Source organism: Dermacentor albipictus, chromosome 3, assembly GCF_038994185.2.
Source record: "Dermacentor albipictus isolate Rhodes 1998 colony chromosome 3, USDA_Dalb.pri_finalv2, whole genome shotgun sequence".
Lineage (NCBI taxonomy): Eukaryota > Metazoa > Arthropoda > Arachnida > Ixodida > Ixodidae > Dermacentor > Dermacentor albipictus.
Window position 1 is genome coordinate 155548935 of NC_091823.1, and position 21117 is coordinate 155570051.

The window sequence follows — 21117 nt, forward strand, 5'->3', positions numbered from 1 at the left end:
CGCTGCATGACCCCCGGCGGCGGAAGCGCCGGCCCGCCACCACTAAGGATCTACAGCAGAGAAAGGATGGCAATGGTTAACTCTGGAAACGAGGGCGACTTCGGTAAACAACGAAACCGATGATGTCGCATTGGTGGACGAAATCGCCTACGTGATGTCAGTCACTTGATGATGGATGTGGCATGGGCCCATGTAGCAAGGGAATAACTTTTCAGAGAGGCCCACTCCTCATCAAGGGGTCCACAGTCGCCCGAGCACACCAGGCGAAAAACTGTCGTCGCACTGTCGCTGGTCTTAAAGGCGCTTCTGATTGTCTCGGGAAGCCGCGAGTCAACTACAGGCTTTTTTACCACGTGTAATCAGCACGAGCAATACCGTCGCGTGCACATACAGTATTCGAAGTCACCAGGGAAGGCAGAAATGTGTCCAGAGGTAAACTCGGTTCACGTCCGATCAAAAGGCACACGGGAGATTATCCAGCATTATCTTGGCGGGAGCAACTATATGCGAATGTCACTTACGGCAGTTCAAGGTCCAAATCACGGTGGTCAGCAGGCACGTACTTTGACAGCAGGTCTGTTACGGTCCGATTCAAGCGTTCGCCGACCGCGTTCATCTGGGACGCTATGATGTGGTGATATTGTGCTGCTTGGAGCAACACCGCAGGATATCGTCGATTATCGTCGATGACATTTGACAGGAAATTACGGCCTCAGTCAGTCAGTAATTTACGTGGGGCACCGTTTGTTAAAACTACGTCATGAAAAAAAAATCGGCCACGTCTATTGCACAGCTAGTTGCCAGCGCTCGTGTCATTTGGTAGTGCGTCACGTAATCGGTACCAACGGAAACCCATTTGTTTCCTGAAGCAGATGTAGGTAAGAATCCGATAAGCTCCAAACCCATACGGAAGAAGTCAGGTAGGACGACAATAGGCGGAATGTACGCAACGGGAAGAGCAGACCGTCTCTGTCGCCGTTAACAGAGCTCCCAGGCACTGTCATACCACCGCACTGAGTAGGCTAGGCCCGGCCAATTAAAGCGACGTCGCATGCCGTCGCGCGTACGAGTAACACCAAGGTGGCCAGCGATTGGGGCGTCGTGAAGCTCAGAAAGAACATTCGAGCGCAGGTGTGATCGCATAACTAGAGGGAGATCAGCATTGCCAAAAAAACACGTTACGCCGATATAATGTACCATTCTTCTGGGGGAATGCGCTCAGGGAGGCGTCGCTGAGAAAGTATTGCAGGCGCTCGATTACCTCCCTTAAGTAGGCATCTTCACACAATTCATGGGGCGGTGTTAAGGAACCGGCTCATGGAAAGGACAAAATGGAGGGATTCAGTGCGCGAGGAGTCCCACTCGGCCACACGGTGGCAGGACAAACAATCCGCATCTTTATACAGGTTCCCTGTGTGTATACCTCCGTCCAGGTGTACTATGGCAGTTGCCCTGCACATCGAGGGAATCTGCACGTAGGGTCTTTCAAAGAGGCCAGCCTCTTTTCAACAGTCGGCCAAATAGATAAGGGTGAAATTTTGCTACTGCCAATGCAAAAGCGAGACACTCACGTTCTGTAACTGAGTAAATTCGCTGTATTGTAGTCAGCAGCTTGCTGACATAAGTGATGACGCAGTTCGCCCCACGCTGACGTTAGGCCAAGAGCTCGCCTATCTCCTCACCACTCTCGTCGTTCCGTACTTCGGTATTAGTCTAAGTGGGCCAAAATTGGAGACATTTTTCGAGGAGAGTGGTTAAGTCGGAGAAAGCCGAGGCTTGTGCAGACTTCCAGGTAAAAGGGACATATTGTTTAAGAGCTGCGAGCGGCATCACAATCACTTCGAAATTCTTCACGAACCGGCGAAAATTGGAGAAGAGCCCCACAAAGCTGCGAACATCTTTCGCAGACTTGGGCAAAGGGAAATCTTTCACGACTCCATTCTTTTCTGGGTCAGGGTTTACGCCGGCAACCTCCACAATATGACCGGTGATTGTGATGTGGCGACAGTCAAAAGGGCACTTCGATAAATTCAACTGCAGTCCGGCACGGCGCAACACGTTAATATTCACTGAGATGCGTTTGAGAACTCTAACAACCTTAGGAGAAAACACAATCACGCCGTCTAAATAACACAAACATGTATACTACTTGAACTCGTGAAACAGAAAATCCATCGTTCGTTTGATGTGGCTGGGACATTACACAGACCTAAAGGCGTGGCCTTCAACTCCTAAAGCCCATAGCCTGTTACAAAAGCCATTTTCTCTAGGTTTATTAGCTCCACAGCAATCTGCCGATATTCAGATCGAGTGTCGATAGAAGTATGCGGCACCATATATACAATCAAAGGCCTCATAAGTTCGTGGTAACAGCAAGCGCATTTGTTAGTAATGTTCTTGAGGGGCGATAGTTGACACAAAAGCACTACGATCCGTCCTTCTTTAGAGCAAAAACAACAGGCGATGCCCACGGACTTGAGGATGGCACGATAATGTCCTTCGCAAACAACTAGTTGACTTCCTGCGCAATGACGCTTCGCTTAGACGCAGGCGCTCGATAGGGGCATCGGTGAACTGGATTGGCATCGCCTATGTGTATGCGATGCGCGACAGTGGACGTCTGGCCAAAAGACCGATTACTGAAGTAGAAAAGATCTCGGTACGACTCAAGAATACATCTAAGGCCTTCAGGGGGCTCAGGCGGTAGGTCATTGTGGATCATATTGCGCATTTCCCCGCTGGCACCAGTACTCGGCGTCGGAGTGTCCTTCGAAAGACATGTAGGATCCAGTGCAAGAGGTGCTAGCTGAAAGACTTGCAGGATGCAATGGTGGGCTAAGGAAAAGGCCTTGTCGAAAGAATCGCTTGATGAAACCAAAATTAGTGAGTGGAAGGCAGGTTCTGTAAGCCGTAATCCTCCGTACCGTGTAGAGTGCAGCGATACCGTGCAAGAGCAGGACGACAGTAAGAGACGTCACGTAGTAGTCGCCATCTGGAACAGCCGGCGAACTTGGCAATTCGACATACGCAACGGTTTTAGATGGTAGGCGAACAAAATTTCTGCAGTATACCAAGATGTAGGAGGTTAGTGACTCGTTTCACAGATGCGAGGCAGTTCAAGGCAGAGAACACTAATAGAGCAATCAATCGGAACAAAATGGGGCTAAAAAAATCGAAGTCCAAGTATGAGGTCGTGAGGTCACAGCGCAAGGACCGCAATTTAACTACGACCAACCACAGTAACGCGAGCTGCGCACATCCCAACACCAGCGGTCATCCCATCGTCAGCGACACGCACGGCTAAGGATCTTCTTTATGCGATGACGAAAAGAGGCACTCATGAGAATGACGTACGCCCCACTATGAACCAAAGCTCTGACAGGAAGGCCGTCGACGTGGACTACAGGTGTGTTCCGGTGGGCGCGTAAGGGCCAAAGGGAATTTCGGATCATTGCTGTCAGTGCAGCTTTACTTACAGAAGCTGCACAGTCTAGTTTTCCGGCGAGAAGCGACGGCTAATGGACGGCGAAGGAGAGCGGCGGCGAGTCGGTGAACGAGATGGACGGCGATGCGGCAGAAGCGACTGGGCGTAGCGGCTGACTTCCCCAGGGACATTTTGTGCAGAGCATACGGTTCGGAGCGGATAGCGGCTTACAGCAGGGAAGCGACCAGAGTTATTGGTAAATGGGCTACGGGACTGAGAAGGTCACTAGCTCCCGCAATAGCGAGCAATGTGTCCAGCTCGGCTGCAGAGGAACCAGGTAGGCATATCGTCAGCTTTTGTCCATTCGGGCGGATTTCTGGAACGATGAAGGACGTACGGCCTACGACGAGGCCTGTCAACGGATGGTGTCAGGCGTGTTCATGGCGCAGACAGTAGAAACTAAACCAAGGCTTGCAAATTCCTGGCGAACAACGGCCTGGGACAAGGCAGCAGGCGTCGTCGAGATCTCGGATACAGTGGGTTTATAAGAAGCTGGATATGCAACCTCGAGTTTTCGAAGGACGATGCGCGTCATGTGCTCTGATGGAGATGATTGACACAGAGTTGCCTCGCAGGACCACGTTGAAGCAGCATTACGTATATACGCTCGAACTGAGGCGACATGCTCCAGAATTTCGCTTTCTCTAGACGACGGCACTCTTTTATCACACTGTCAACGGTGGTCGCATTATTGAGAACGGGTAAATTGAACGCGTCGTCTGCGAGACCCATCATGATGCGGCAGACCTTGTCAGCCTCGGACATCTTCAAGTCATCTTGTAGACACAAGGGCAGCATGTCCTGTATGTACATGTAAAGCGCAGTTGACGTCATGTTGCATACCGCAAGTTGTCTACTGGCAGCAAGCTGTTGATAAAACATCATCATCATCATCATCATCATAATCATGAGCCTATTTTATGTCCACTGCAGGAAAAAGGCCTCTCCCTGCGATCCCATATACCAGTGTCCTGCGCCAACCGATTCCAACTAACACCCGCAAATTTCCTCATTTCGTCACCCCACCTAGTCTTCTGTGGTCCTCTACTGCACTTACCTTCTCTTGTGTGACGCAGGTTACTTTGTTTAAGGGTTCAGGCAGTTCTCTGAGGCAGAGCCTCCGAGAAAGCAGTTGAGGACAAAGCTGTTTGTTTCAAACACACACACACACACGAACTTTTCATAAAACTAGAAAAATTATAAAACATAAAATATACACTCGAAGAGACATCACGGCAAAAAACACACTTAGGGTTAGTATGGTGTTAACAGTACGCGATTCCGGGCTGACCACGACTTCAAAGGCGCATAATAATCTCTGGCGTATCGCGTCATTACAAGCTCGCGAATCGCACCGCGAAGTGCGCATGCACGTGCTGATTCGTGCAGAATAAAAGCAGTCGCGCTAACTTCAATAAATTACTCCATTGCCTGCACCTACTGCGTCTGTTGTTGTTACCTGCGCTATAACAGTGGCGGCGAAGGTGGGATTTCATGTGAGCATGGTCTGCGACTGACAGGATCGAATGATGGCGTCTCACCCATAGGTTTTCGACGATACGGTGAGCAGCTGGAGCCCGTACAGGATACGGCTCGAAGCTTATATTGAGGGTAATGGAATTACCGACACGGCCAAACGCCGAGCTCTGCTGGTGTCTTCATTGAGCGATATTGTCGTGCGCATGTTGCAAGGACGCCTTTCCGACCATGTCCGGTAACAGCCAGACTTACGATGAAGTCGTTGAATACCTCGAGGAACATTACAATCATCAAGTTAATGAAATAGCTGCGAGTTTTCCGTTCTTTATGCTCAAGCAAAGGGACGGAGAGAGCGTTCGGGAATACTCTGCCGACCTTCGGAGACTGGCGGAAAGTTGCAACATCGGCAACTCGCTGCACCGTATGCTGTGACACCGCATAGTATGCGGAATCAGCGACGACGACGCACGACGCTGGCTATTAACGCGGAAGAAGCTAAAATTTGAGGAAGCACAGGAATTTGCCACAGCTTCAGAGAATGCACTAGGTGACGTTCGTGACATGCGAGAAGCAGACCCAGTGACTACGGGAACCAGCATCAGTGTTGTACAGTCGCAGCGAGGACGACGACCCTGGACGCAGTGGAACATGGCAAAGATGATGAGGCTGATATGCTGTTTTTAATGGCGCAAGGGCCAGTTATGGCCAAAGAGCGCCTTGACAAATGGCAATTTAAAGGATTGATTCTGAATGGCGTGGACAGTGAATTTATTATGGTAGGTGTGACATGGCTGTATCAGGGCCTAAAAACTTTAGCTGTACATGACGTAAATCTGTAATGACATAAAGCTAGTAAAATAATGACACTGACTAGTTATGTACGTGGACGATGGCAGTTGTGTTTTGATAAAAAACATAAGAAAACGAGACAACAGTTACGCTAAAGCATCAAGACGTCCCTCAAATACAAGGGCTGGTAATCACATGTTAAAACTTCCTGACCAAATTATTTTCAGAATGTCGATTTCGGCTGAGAAATCTAAGACTATTTGCAGTTTAAAAAGCGGTTCATCACTAAGAAAAAATCCAGGATGAAGTGGTATATTTTCCCGATATGCCGAAGGGAAACACTTTTTCCTCTCTGTTTCTATTGCAGGGCAATGGATAAGAACAAGGAGCACTGTCAAGCTGTCGCCCCACCTACTACAAGTAGGATAATCCCCGCCACTCAAGAGGTAGGAATGAGTACTGTGAGTTTCTCCTATTCTTAATCGGCAAAGAAGCACTTCCTTGTACCGTGCTGTTTTCTCACTTATCCAATTCCGTAGTTTTGAAAGAAAAAACCAGTCAAAAACACAAAGGACAAGAGACAAGTTCACGACACAACGACTGGACTATCGTAGTTTTGGTTTTATGATGTGAAAATCATTCAATGTTTCTGTATCCCACTCTGCTTGCCAATGTTTCCTCAATTTACGGCGCAGAAAGGGCTTAGGTCTGTGGCAGGAATGGGGATATTTCCATCTGTGTCGCTAAAACTCACTGAAGTAGCGTTTTCGTCAGCAGATACGTTGCTTTTTATACCTTTTTGGCTAGGTACCCAGCATAGGATATCTTTTGGTTGCACATATATGCGGAGCGCAACAAGCTATACAGCCCATTCAAAACGGGATTCTTATGCTTTCGTAAGATAATTAGGGCTCTCACGACGCTTAATGAATCTGTAAAGACAACAGCTTTACCGACATTTCTGCGCCTTATGATTTAATAGCCGAATGTATAGCGTATGCTTCTGCCGTAAAGATACTGGTGTGTGGGTTTAGTGGTCCAGATGTTGAAAATGAGGGTCCGAGAGCTGCGTAAGCAACACCAGCAGGAGACTTCGAATCATCTGTGTAATATTCTTCATAGGAGCACTTATCTTTAAGTTCAAGAAAATGTGATTGTATGTGAGCATCAGGTGCTTCTTTCGATATTTCTAAGAAAGAGAATTCACATTGATAGTCTGCCACTCCCAAGGCGGTGGAAGCCATGTAGGAGCCATTAGGACATTGTGTAAAAGAGGGACCCCTGCATTTCCTGAGAGTGCTTCCAACCGGAGGGACAGAGGAGGCCTAGTGGCCGGGCGGTTACGAAACAGCCTAGCAGTGGACAAGTCGCATATAGTCGAATGACAAGGATGTTTAACATCTGAGCTAGCTTTCATGGTGTAGGAGAAAGTTAAAGGGACCTTGAAACGCTTTTTACGATTTTCTACAAACGTACTCAGTCGTTAGAGTAGGTCCTTCTGATCATTAAATGACACATCTAAGCGCTCTGCGTAAAGCGTGTAATTTATTATAAGGTTTTAAAAATGCACATCGCTGCCGATCGCAGCGCACTGCTCGGCGGAATTTTAAGCCGCCCCTACCCACATGACCGAAATCACCCATATGACGTCAGTGGGGCGAGCTATCTGATTGGCTGACCAGGGCGCGTGATCGATAATTTTTCCAACTTTATGGTAAACAAATGATCTTCGTAATAGTTAGAATGTTAGTTAATTTGTTTTTATAAAGAGAAAGTAGCAGAAAGAGAATGCACAAGAACAATTTTTCAGTATACTTAAGCACTTCCGGCACACAGCAAGTGCCGTCTGCTTGTGTTACAACGTGCTCCATTTTGACGAGAGCTCCGCGGTCAGAGTTGGTCTCAGTCTTTTCGCGAGCACTATGATTCGACTTTGTTGCCTTGTGGACTGCAAACGTAGCGATGTCAAGCTGTGACATCGTGTCCCTCTGCAGGGCAGCGTACGAGCGAACTGGCTGCTGCGCATCGGACTGCCGCTATCCGATCGGTACCAGGGTTTGCACGTTTGTGGCCGTCACTGTACACCGGAAGATTATTAACGCACTAGCGTTTCGCGAGTCCCGTATCAGCGCAAACGTAAGCGCAAGGGGACAGGGTCTGGCCGCTTGACTGTGCCGTACGGGATGAGCCGAGATGAGCAGAAGGGCAAAGGTGAATGGTCTGCACGGTGCAGCCACCTGGTGGCATAGAGCTCAACCATACACAGTAGCAGCAACGAAGCGTATTCTTTTTTGCTGCTGGTGCGTATTTTTCGCGGGAATTTAATCATCAACACGTTGTTTTTATAAATGTTTAAGATGTTTTACACTTGGCTAGAGCAATATTAGCGCTTTGTTTGGCTGGTTAAGCGCTGCGCCAACAAGTGTCTGGACCGTGCAGACCGATCAGGCCGCTCACGTACGTCTGCGCCAAAGTTCCTTCATCAGCTTGAGTTAGGCCTCCAGTCATTTGCCGATATGACCAGCTTGCCTGTGGCTAACGGAATACCAGACACGTTCGGCGCTACGACAGAATGCTCGCAACGCACGCTGCTTCGATAGCTGTCGCTTGGGGTGGACAGCCAAGCGGCTAGCGGAGAGGTCTCGCGCGGGCAGGGGCGGGCTTCAAAACAACCGGAAGTGGACGTTGTGACGTCGCATCGTGACGCAGGACCAGTGAAGGCGGAGCTTAGCCCCGCTCGCTCGGCGATCGAGTTGAGGAGGAAAAGCATGGCTGGGGAGGAGGGCAACTTCTAATCGCTTGTAGTTCCATTAATACGTAACGCTTCACTTAAATTGTGGTGCGAATGTTCTACTTAACCTGTACCCTACGCGTCTAAAAAATTTGTCCGAACCGTTTCAGGGCACCTTTAATTATGTCCTTTGGTAGTGCAATGACCATTGGTTTGATTCGACATAGAGGCTCTGCACAGGGCTAGTCCTAAAGGCGCCTGTAGCAAGGTGGATACCTAAGTGGTCAATAGGATCTAGCATTTTCAAAGCGCTGGGAGCAGCAGAGTTATAGACTATTGCTCCGTAGTCAAGCCATGTTAATATTAGACTTTTGTAAAGTTTTAAAAGGCACCGTCTGTCGCTTCCCCAAGATGTACGTGACAAGAGATTCAGCAGATTCATAGTCTTGAGGCTCTTTGATTTCAGATACTTCAGGTGTGGTACAAAAGTCAGCTTACTGTCTAAAAGGTATAATAGGAATTTGTGTTCATGGCTCGCAGATAGCCTTTCTCCGTTTAGATCTATTGATGGGTCCGCAAGTATGCCTCTCTTGTTCGAAAACAGGACGCTCGTGCTTTTTTTCGGATTTAGCTTAAAACCATATTCATCCGCCTACTTAGACAATTTATTTATGCAAAGCTGTACTTGTCGCTCACAGATATTTTGACAATAAGAAGAGTGCCGCTCAGCACACCTCCTTGTGAAACACCAGGCTCTTGCGTAAATGGACGAGACAGAACGTTACCAATTCTAACACGGAACGTGCGACTGGACAGGTAACTCTGAATCACGTATAGCAAGTTGCCTCGAACTCCCATTTCAGACAGATCACGGAGGATTCCAAAGTGCCAGGTTGTGTCGTATGCCTTCTCCATATCTAAATATACGGACAGGAAAAACTGTTTGTGGACAAAGGCATCACGGATAGTTGTCTCAACACGGACAAGGTGGTCTGTTGTGGATTTATCCTCTTTAAAACCGCACTGTAAAGGATCGAGTATCTTGTTTCTTTGAAGAAAATGGATCAGGCGATGGTTAATCATTTTCTCAAATAATTTGCATATACAACTTGTCAAAGCTATAGGCCTGTAACTCTTGGGTGAGGAAGGGTCCTTGCCCTCTTGGATAATAGGGATTACGATTGCTTCTTTCCAGACAGAAGGAATACAGCCGGCAGACAACATGGAATTGAAGAGTGACAGTAGTGTTTTTTGGGTTTCAGGGTGTAAGTGTCTGATCATCTCATACATAATTATGTCACTTCCTGGAGCGGACTTGTTGCAACAGTTCAGTGAGGCCTCTAGAACTCAGCCATTCCAAATGAACGATTGTATGCTTCATTGGATATGCCTTTCCGACTCAAATGCAGCTGTTCTTCTAGTCGCTGGTATTTTATGAATGTATCTATATAATGAGATGTACTGCAAATGTGCTCAAAATGGGCTCCTAGAAAATCAGCTTGGTCCTCAAGAGTGCCTGTTTGTGTGTTTACTGTTTACTGTTTCGCGGCCTTTTAATTGGTTTAACCTGTTCCAAGCTTTTCTTTCGTCTGTATGAGAATTAATGTCAGAAATATAGTTTCGCCAGCTATGCCTTTTAGTACGGTGGCACGTTCTTCTGCCTTTTGATTTTATTTTCTTAAAGCTGATAAGGTTTTCTATAGTCGGAGAGCCACGGAGTTGATTCGAAGCCTTATTCCGTTGTTTTCGTGCTTCCTTACATTTATCGTTCCACCAGGGAACACGTCGTTTATTAGGCGATGAATTTCTTTGCGGGATACATATTGACTGTGCGTCGAGAATAAATGTGGTTAAATATGACACTGCACCGTCAATATTAAGCGCACGAATATCATCCCAGGTCATATATGTCAGCTCTGCGTATCGCTGCCAGTTCGCTGAGTCAACTTTCCACTGGGGTAAATGTGGAGAACATTCGTCCCGTTTCCTTAATATTAACACAATCGGGAAATGATCACTCCCGTATGGGTCCTTATGTACTTTCCACTCCAAGTATGGCACGACTGTACTTTAAACAACGGATAAATCTATAGATGAAAATGTCTTGTGCGCAACGGTGTAAAAAGTTGGCTCCTTTTTATTTAGCAAGCATGCACCCGTACTCAAGAGGAAGTTTTCAATCAGACGCCCTCTGTCATTACACCTAGAGTCACCCCACAAGGTACGATGGGCATTTAAGTCTTCCGGGTTCCGGAAGTTGCGCCATAAAGCTTTCAAATTCAGTTTTGGAGAGTTGACAGCTGGGAGGAATGTATAAGGATGCAACTGTCAGCAGCTTACTAAACAGCACTGCTGTGACTGCAACTGCCTCTAGGGGCGTTTTAAGTTGTAACTGCCGGCAAGCAACGCTCTTATCTACTATTACTGCCACTCCACCCGACGAAGCGAGGGCCTCGTTGCGGTCTTTTCGGAAAATCACATACAGTCGGAGGAAGTTTGTCTGTGAAAGTTTAAGATGTGTTTCTTGGACACACAGCAGCTTTGGGGTGTACCTATGTAAAAGTTTCTTAATGTTGTCTAGGTTGTGGGGTAAACCCCTCACATTCCACTGTAATATCTGCGTGTCCATATCATTTATGTTTTGTGCTGTGTGTCGAAGAGATATAGATTAGGTTAGCTCACGAGGCCTTTCCAGGCTCCGTGATAGGGAAGGGTTCTTTCTTCCCGGTGCGCTCAAGAGAGCTGCGCCGTTGCTTGGGCGTCTGAGACGCCGGAGTTGTATTTTTTGTGTCCATCACCTCGTCTGAGGCGGTGGATACTGCCCGCGGAGCGGGAATTTTCGCAGGAGGGGTGGGCCAATCTGCACGAGCAGTGGCCCTGGGTTCAACAGGTCCGAGGGTCTGCTGTTCCTCCTTTGCGGGGGCTGGAACAGCGCTGGCTCTTCCGGCCGGGGGGGGGGGGGGGGGGGGCTGATTGCGTGACCGCTGCCACACTCTGTGTGACTTGGGCTGCCACCGAGTGATGTAGCGCTGCCCCCCGGCGCGCCACATCGGTGTAGGACGGACTAGATTGGTTCATCGAAAAGCGCTTGCGCGTCTCTTGGAAAGAAAGGTTCAGCTTGATTTTTATTTTGGTGATTTGTTTTTCTTTTTTCCAGGATGGGAAAGAACGGGAGTACTCTGGGTGATCCCCGTCACAGTTAGCACAATCGGTGGTGGATGTGCAAGTGTCAGATGAGTGCTCGTTTGATGCGCATTTTGCACAATTAGTGCGCCCTCGGCTGCTTTGTGAACCGTGCCCGAACCACTGACACTTGAAGCATCGGCGTGAGTTAGGAATGTATGGCCTTAGACTTAGTTTGCAGTATCCTGTATCTATTGAGTCTGGTAAGTTGCTAGTTCCAAAAGTGAAGATTATGTCTTTTGTGGGGATTTCCTTGCCGTCCCGCCTAATCGTTATTCTCTGGACCTTTACTACATTTTGATCTTGCCATCCCTCAAGTAGCTCACTTTCACTAAGATCGACCAGGTCATTTTCAGAGACGACACCGCGGACAGTGTTCAAAGATCTGTGTGGGCCTACTGAAACTGGAATGTCCCCAAAAGCAACTAGTTTTGACAATTTACTGTACTGTGTCTTGTCACGAAGTTCAAAAAGAAGATCGCCGCTTCCTATTTTAGTCACTTTGTAGCCTTGGCCGACGGCGTTTGCCAATGATTTTGCCGCAACAAAAGGAGATAGTGTTCGGACTGTCTTGCTTTCATGTTGACTGTGATTAACATGGAATTTTGGGAATGTTTCTTTCGGACTCATGAAGAGGTTGAAGGAATCTTCGGTGCACCCCCTCTTGAAGGAGCGATCAGGGAGTGGAGGGAAAGTTGATTCCATGAGTAATAATAACATATTCGGCAGGGATGGCCGCCACCCACCATAGAGCCCAACCAGGGGATGACACAGGACAGGAACTATTCAGTTCTGCGCACGCCAGAGGTACATCCCCACTATAACCAAATAGCTATAACCGAAGCTGGGCATAATGCACAAGGTTAACTCTTGCCGCCAGGAAATACGGATGTAAGATGAAGTGAAGAGAAGAGAGGAAAGAGAAAAAGGTGAGTGAGAAAGACGAAGATGGAGAAGAGGAGGACAGGAAAAGGCGACTACCGATTTCCCCCAGGTGGGTCAGCCTGGAGGTGCCGTTTGTGTGAAGCAGAGGCCAAAGGGGTGTCGTGCCTCCGCCAGGGGGCCCTGAAGGTCCATACACCTAGCATCGGCTCAACCCCCAGGATCCCCTTTTCCCCAGACACGGCTAAGCCATGCACGGCTACACGCGGGAGGGCCCAAATCTCGTGTGCTCGGGTACGTGGTGTCGGAACACTACATAGAACAACCATTCATGTGAGCGTTGCGACATCCTCCACGCAACACACATCTGCCGTCATCGAAACACCAAGTACCACCATTGCGGCAGGAAAGGTCATCTGGCGAAGGTTTTCAGCAGTGGCCACCCTCGAGAACGTCGTGCCTTTCCCGTCGAGGAAATGGAAGGTGAGAACGAAGAATAAATATTGCTTGCTCTTTTCGCTCAGATCTCCGCCGACAGAGCTAAGTTGAAGCCTCTCGAGGAAGTGTTGACATGGCAGGGCCGGGAATTGCGAATGATTCTAGACATGGACTATTCGGTCAGCGTCATCTCAAAGAACATATTTAAGAAACTTCGCAAATGGTGACCGGCACAGGAATAAACGTCGCTCCGCTTAACATGCTTCCTCGGGCCATTGCCTGTTGTCGGCGAGATAACCATGACAATTCAGTCTGGATCGATTGTTGTGACCAGCAAGCTAATCGTGGTGGCATGTAACGGACCACTGCTCTGCGGCCGGAACACGATATAGGCCTTCCGTAAGGCGGGTGTGTCTTTCTGAGAAACTAGAACCACCTCAAGTGTAAATGTTGTTCGTGATAACAGGATGACGCCTCTGCTCTATGAATTTTCGGATCTTTTCGACAAGAAGTTTGGCTGTTGCAACGGCCCCCCGGTGCAATTACACCTCAAAGAAGGAGCCCGCCCACGTTTCTGTAAGGCACGTACAGTCCTTTTGCCATGCGCTCCAAGGTTTCGGCAGAGATCGACCACCTTCTACAAGACGGTGTGTTTCGTCGATAAGCATTTCAGATTGGGCAACACCGGTGGTTCCGGTAGCAAAAAAGAACGGCGAAATACGATTGTGCGGCGACTTCAAGTGAACAGTCAACGCGACGTCGCACTTGGAACAGTATCCCCTGCCCACAGTTGAAGACATATTTGCGGCGCTTTCTGCAGGCAAAGTCTTCAGCACTCTGGACCTACGCAACACGTAAAATCAGCTGCCGCTGCACGACGAAGCCAGAAAGACGGCGGTACTCAACACACACCGGGGCCTTTACTGATACAATCGCCTAGCATTTGGAATTGCTTCAGCCCCCGCCTTGTTCCTGCGACGCGTGAAATCGATTTTGCAAGTTTTGCCGAATGTTCAAGTGTAGCTCGATGACATCATTGTGACGCAGAAGGAAAACGACAAATCGGGACTGCGGGAGGTGGTTCAGCGGCTTCGTGAACACAACCTGAAGTTTAACAAAGCCACGCACCGGTTTAGGGAAGCACAAGTGTCGTTTCTGGGGCACCACATCAATGGCAATGGTCTTCATCCTCTGCAAGATAACCTCGAGGCGATACTGGCCGCCCCGAAGGCAACATCGGTAAGCCAGCTGAAATGTTTCTTGAAATGTTACTTATTATGCTAAATTCTTGCCCAACTTGTCATCGACGCTGGCTCCCTTGTATCGCTTGCTGGCAAAGGGGGCCTTGTGGCAATGGGGGCCGTCCCAGGACAGCGCATTTAAAGAAGCAACGAGTGCCTTAGGCAAAGCTAAATTTCTGGTCCATTATGACCCGCGAAAACCCCTTCGACTCGAATGTGAGACCTTATTGGTCGGCTTGGGCGCAGTGCTGTCCCACCGCATCAAACGCGAAGAGAATCCGATAGCTTTTCGCTCTAGAACCTTGACGCCGACGGAGCGAAATTTCTCGCAACTGGAAAAGGAAGCGCTCGCCCTAGTTTTCGGTGTGACAAGGTTCAGAGACTATCTTTTCGGTAATAAATTTGTGCTTGATAACGGATCACAAGCCGTGACAGGGCTGTTCCATCCCGAGAAACCAATTCCGCAGATGGCGGCGGTCAGGATACAGCGTTGAGCGCTCCTTTTATCAGCGTATCAGTACGACATATAATTCCGCAAAGAACCATTACACGCGAATGCCTATGCTCTGAGCCGTTTGCCGTTGCCGGAGCCAGGGCTCCCTGGTGAGGACGATCCCGTCGAATATGTGCTACATGCGCAAGCTTTGGCAGATTTTTCTCTTAGCGAACAGCAGTTGGCAGACAGCACAAGCGAAGACATGCTTCTCTGACAGGTGAAAACGGGGATCCTTCGTGGTTAGCCAAACCAGCTGGGGCCGGGCAACAGTGCCTTCAGCCATACTTCACCCGCAGATACGCACTCACCGTGATTAAAGGACTATTATACTGGGGGCATCGCGTAGTTCTGCCCGAGAACACGCGGGCACTTATTCTGAGAGAACTTCACGACACCCACCCAGGCATGACTTCAATGAAGCGTCTGGCCCGTACGATGTTTTGGTGCCCCACATTGGACCACGACATAGACAAGGTGGTACAAAGCTGTCAGCAATGCGTGGAATGTTGGCCCATGCCAGCGGTACAGGTCCCTTCAAGCTGGCCGAAAGCCAACAAACGTTAGTCTCGCCTGCATATCGACTATGCAGGGCCAGTGGAAGGTGACATGATCTTTGTGGTGGTAGATGCGGAAACGAAATGTATAGAGGCAGTACCCCTTAAAACAGCTATTCCCAGAAACTAGTCGAAGTACTGCGAGGGGTCTCCGCGCGTTTTGGTGTGCCCCATACGGTCATTTCCGACAATGGGCCACAATTTAGCAATTCAGTGACTGAAAGATTTTTCAAAGATAACCATGTGTGTCATGTTACCTCCGCTTCATACTATCCGCAGTCGAATGGATTGGCGAAGCGTGCAGTGCGCACCATTAAGGAAAGTGTCAAGAAAAATAAGGATGGTAGTCTGCTCAATCGTATTTCCAAGTTCTTGCTACGCTACAGGGCAACATCGATCGAGATGGCAAGTCGCCCGTCGAGATGTTGCTGGGTTTTCAACCGAGGAGCCGCCTAAGTGCACATTTTCCAGAGGAAGAGAAGGCACGGGATCCCAAGGTGAGCAGACCCCCGGCGCCGTTGTCACAAGTCTTTTCACCGGGAGCACCTGTTTGGTGGCGGCAGTACAATCACGCTTGCCAGAGATGGTTCCCCGGCACAATGATGTCAACAAGAGCTAGGCGTGTGGTCACGGTGGACACCACAGGAGGGGTGCAGCACCGTCACGTGGACCAAGTGCGGCCACGACTCACAGCGGATGAAGTGAAGCAAAAATTCTACGCAACTCGACCTGGAGACGACCAAGTCCCATAGGGTAATCAACCCTCTGCAGTGGAAGACACTGAACCATGGTCAGACGGATCACTTGGTAAAGCCCAAGCTTCCAGTGAAGCAAACTCAAGGGTACTGGTGGGCTTAGGACTTCCTAGGCGATCTACGCGCACAAGGAGACCACCCGACGGGCAAGCCTTCTAAGGGGGAGGAAGTGCCGTATCGCGTCATTGCAAGCCCGCCTATCGCACCACGAGGTGCGCATACACCTGCTGATTCGTACAGAAAAAAAGCAGCCACGCTATTCTTCAATAAACCATTCCATCGCTTGCACCTACTGCGTATGTTGTTGTTACCCGCGCTAGAGCAGTCTGGACGTGGAGAAGCGGCGACAAGATGACGAGGGAAGTGGCCCTGGTCTCACCAAAGGTCGGGGAGTAGGACCATTGCTCGGGCTACCAGAGCGCGACAGCCGTGCCATGGAGAAGGAAGGCAGGCGGCTTGGCGGCACGAACAGATGGCGGCGGCGTTCTGGCCAGGTACGTGGGCGTAGAACTTGGGCCCGAATCCCAACTGCTCTCGTCCTGCCCGCGGGCTCAGAAGCCTGATCGCCGGCCTCGGGCAGCAGCCGGCACTAGCAGATGGCGGCGGCGTTCCGGCCAGGCGGGTGGGCGTAGAACTCGGGCCCGTAGCCTGACTGTTCTCGTCCTGCCCATGGGCGCAGAAACTCACCGGCCTGGTGCAGCAGTTCACGGTCGGGTAGAGTGGCGACGCAGAGGAATGGGTTGGCAGAAGGCCCCGGTCGGGTGAAGTCCTGGTGGCTCGGGTCCGGAACCCGACGGCCTGTCTTCAATTCCCGGTCCGGTGGCCGATCTTCCTCTGGCGTCGCTTCCTGGAACTCTCCCTGCGTCTCCCCCTTCTCCCAGCGCGTCTCGCTTTCATGCGAAGCATATTAACGTAGGTTTCGGGCCTTCGCGCGACGCCCGGCGGTGGCCACCATTGACCCTGAAGTGGGGTCACGTGACATGACGTCACGTGATGACGTCACACAGGCTGCAGATGGGGCCTCATATCGCGCCGTCGGTCGCCTCCCGGCGGTGGCCACCATTGACCTTCAAGTGACCTTCAAGTAGGTCACGTGACATGACGTCACACCGGCTGCAGATGGGGCCTCATATCGCGCCGTCGGTCGCCTCCCGGCGGTGGCCACCATTGACCCTGAAGTGAGATCACATGATGTGACGTCACGTGATGACGTCACACCGGCTGCAGATGGGGCCTCATATCGCGCCGTCGGACGTCGCCCGGCGGAGGCCTCCACGCTTCGGTTCGCGCCGTCGCGCGCGACGCGGCGGTGGCGCCACCATCGCTGCATCACGTGATATGTGACGTCACGCCAGGGATGAAGCGGCGCGCGCCCGCCGTCGCGTCAGTCTCTGTGCCCGCAACCGCACCAGCATCTTTGCGCCGGGCGTGTATGCGGTCAAGATGCCTCGAAACGCTAAGGACACGCTTAGGTTAAGCCCAGTGGATGCGAAGCATCCACTGGGCTTAACCTTGATAAGCCTCTAATTTTTTTTTCTCCCGCTCGCGCCGATTCCTCGTTTGCTCATTGGTTACTTGAAGCTCCGTGGTCGCTTCTGATTGGATTAGATTTTTCTCTTTTAGTGTCTTTTCTTGCACCGCGTGTTCACGTGCCGGACGCTCTTGACGTTGTCATTTTCGTTTCAGCACGGAATTCACTTCGGCGCGCGCAATTCTTGTCGTCTGCTTCTTGCCCCCTCCAACCACCGCACCGTGTCGCGTACTACACACATCGCAAAGGCCCCTTTTTTAAAAAGTATTTTTAAAAGAAAAAAAGCTGCCTCTAAGTGCGCGACAGGCTATCTCAACACAAACTATTTGAACAAACATAATCCACTCTTTATGTAACCGTGCCCAAGGACAAAAGTCCGACAGATTTCACAGGTAACACCCAAACCTTTGGTGAGACCGGCGCCACTTCTCTCGTCGTCCTGTCACCGCTTCTCCACTTCGAGGCTATTATGCACCCTTGCAGCCGTGGTCAGCCCGGACTCCCGTACCGTTAACGCCATACTAACTCTAAGCGTGTTTCTTGCCGTGATGTCGCTTTGGGCGCTCATTTTATGTTTTATCCTCATTCTAGTTTTATTTATTGTTTGTGTGTGTTTTTGAAACAAACCGCTTTGTCCACAGTTGGGTTCTCGGAGAACCTTCGGAGAACCGTCTGAACCCTTAAACAAAAGCACCTGCATCACAGATTGGCGTCCGCGAGAGGACAAAGCCGTTCGTTTGGATTTAAAAAAATTCTAATGGCTCGGAACCATTGCTGCCACACGAGACCTGTTAGCTTTATCTGAATGCATGGGGCTGGAAGGAGCGGAGTTAGAGGCATGGTTAGACGAGCAGGAGGTGCGGGCATGAAAAGAGCGGGCGGCGAAAGGAGCAGCTTGCGTTTGAAGAGAGGAATTGACAGTTGCAGCTCAATGTAGCAGAAGCTGTGGGTAAACGTGGAGAGACAAGTCAACAACAGTTAAAATTGAAGTAGCTGTAAAGAAGTGTGCCATGAAGAGCTGCGCAGCCGGATCGCCAGTGCTACTGAAGTGGGGCTCGGGCTAAACGCTTTTCCTGGTGTGACTGACTAAGCCTACGCTTTTGTATCTTTCTGTCGACGTCCTTCTTGCCGTCCACAGCCATGTTGAACTTTCTTGCGAAAATTGGTGGAGGTTTGCTGGGTCTCCTGTAATCCTGGAATTGCGCAGCCGGATTCTCCCTGCCATGATCACCACCGGAAGTGCCACGAGCTTACCACCACCTGCTCCCCAGTGCTCCGTATGTCCCGGCACACTCCGTCAGCGGGACCCTCCCATCTTCAATGCCACAGACGACCACGACGTTGATCACGGGCTGTCATCGTACGAGCGCGTCAGCCTGAACAACAAATGGGATGACGTCACAAAAGTGACCACAATCATTTTGTATCTCACCGGAATTGCCCACTTTTGGTTTCGGAACAAGAAAAGCGAAGTCCCAAGCTGGACGGTGTTCAAGACAAAATTCAGCCAGGTTTTCGGCCGCCCTGCTGTTCATAACCTTCGTGCCGAACAGCGTCTGCAGTCGCGCCTTTACCAGCTACAGCTACCAGCTTTACCAGCTACCTTTACCAGCTACATCGAAGATGTCTTCGATCTCTGTAAACGCGTCGATGCATCCATGACTGACGGGAATGAGATCAAACATATAATTACGGGTATCGACGAGGACGCGTTTCAGATGCTCATTTCAAAAGGCCCCTCTACTGTTGCTTAAGTTATTGAACTGTGCCAAAGTTATGACTAATGGGCCAAAGAATTGTGCCAAAGTGCTGATGGGCGGCTTCAACGCCAAGGTAGGCAAGGTGCAGCCTGGAGACAAGGCAGTGGGGGAATATGGCATAGGCACTAGGAAGAGCAGGGGAGAGATATTAGTAGACTTTGCAGAACATAATAATATGCGGACAATGAATACCTTCTTCCGCAAACTGGATATACGAATGTGGACGTCGAGGAGCCTGAATGGATAGACTAAAAATGAATAAGACTTGACACTCTGCGCTAGCCCTGGCATCATACAAGATGTGGATGTACTCAAGAAAGTGCGCTGCAGTGACCATAGGATGATAATGACACGTGGTGGTGACGTTAAGAACACAGTGGCAATACTGTGAAAGACAAAACTAACTTTTATTGGGCGAACCTGTGCCCACAAAACAGGCTACACTTATAGCACAACGATAGCGGCGAACACGGTCGGCGATCGTCGAAAATCTGATCAGCGGTTCAAGCGCGTCGGCTTTTATGTTCCAGACTAATCGTTGGGACCCGCGTGCCTTCCATAAAGTTCTACATCATTCGCGTCAGGCGAATGAATCAGATAACACAAGGTTCGGCAACAACAGACTGTGGATAGAAGCATCGATAACTTCCCAGAAACTTCGGATACATGCAAGCGCATCCCGCGCTGTGCGATAATATTTGTTAGGTGGTGAAACCTGGTCGCCCGATAAATATAAATACACGTGTCAATACCCCCCTCTTAAAAAGCATCGTCCCGATGCTACAAAGATAGCGAAACACAAAGGGACACTTATTAAACATCAGTAACAAAACAACGAAAAGAAATAAAGTCCAAAGGTCAGTTACGCGAAGTCCCAAAGTTCGTCAACGCTGGTGGTACGGCTTGAGCCGCACAACGTGGACAATTTCAGGTCGTGAGCGGCGCCGCTGTGACAGCGAAATGCCGTCTGGCACGACCTCGTAGTCCAGTGCACCAATACGTCGGATGATCTTGTACGGTCCAAAATAGCGACGCAAAAGCTTCTCGCTCAGTCCTCGTCGGCGTATAGGGGTCCAAACCCAAACACGGTCACCGGGCTGGTACTCGACAAAGCGTCGTCGGAGGTTGTAGTGTCGGCTGTCGGTCCTCTGCTGGTTCTTGATCCGCAGGCGGGCGAGCTGCCGGGCTTCTTCGGCGCGCTGGAGATAGCTAGCGACGTCGAGATTTTCCTCGTCAGTGACGTGGGGCAGCATGGCGTCGAGCGTCGTCATCGGATTCCTGCCGTAAACCAGCTTAAACGGCGTGATCTGCGTTGTTTCTTGCACCGCCGTGTTGTAAGCGAATGTTACGTACGGCAGGACGGCATCCCACGTCTTGTGTTCGACGTCCACGTACATCGCTAGCATGTCGGCGAGGGTCTTATTCAGCCGCTCCGTAAGACCATTCGTCTGCGGGTGGTAGGCCGTTGTCCTCCTGTGCCTTGTCTGACTGTAGTTCAGAATGGCTTGGGTGAGCTCCGCTGTAAAGGCCGTTCCTCTGTCGGTGATGAGGACTTCTGGGCCACCATGTCGCAGCAGGATGTTTTCGACAAAGAATTTCGCCACTTCGGCTGCGCTACCTTACGGCAGTGCTTTAGTTTCAGCGAAGCGGGTGAGGTAGTCCATCGCCACGACGATCCACTTATTTCCGGTTGTTGACGTCGGAAAGGGTCCCAACAAGTCCATCCCGATCTGCTGGAATGGTCGGCAAGGAGGCTAGATTGGCTGTAGTAATCCGAACAAGAATACGACAATT

General features: G+C 50.1%; 2 protein-coding genes across 3 annotated transcripts in view; one reads left to right on the plus strand and one right to left on the minus strand.

Annotated features, from left to right (window-relative positions):
- Window positions 1–21117, minus strand: part of LOC135920595 (mucin-3B-like) — a 213580-nt gene that overhangs the window by 64753 nt on the left and 127710 nt on the right. The window lies entirely within an intron of this gene.
- LOC135920594 (acetylcholinesterase-like) overlaps window positions 14129–21117 on the plus strand; it is a 230232-nt gene continuing 223243 nt past the window's right edge. Inside the window, exon 1 of the mRNA XM_065454913.2 lies at window positions 14129–14225. The gene's annotated coding sequence lies outside the window, so the exon portion shown is untranslated. The remainder of the gene's footprint in view (window positions 14226–21117) is intronic.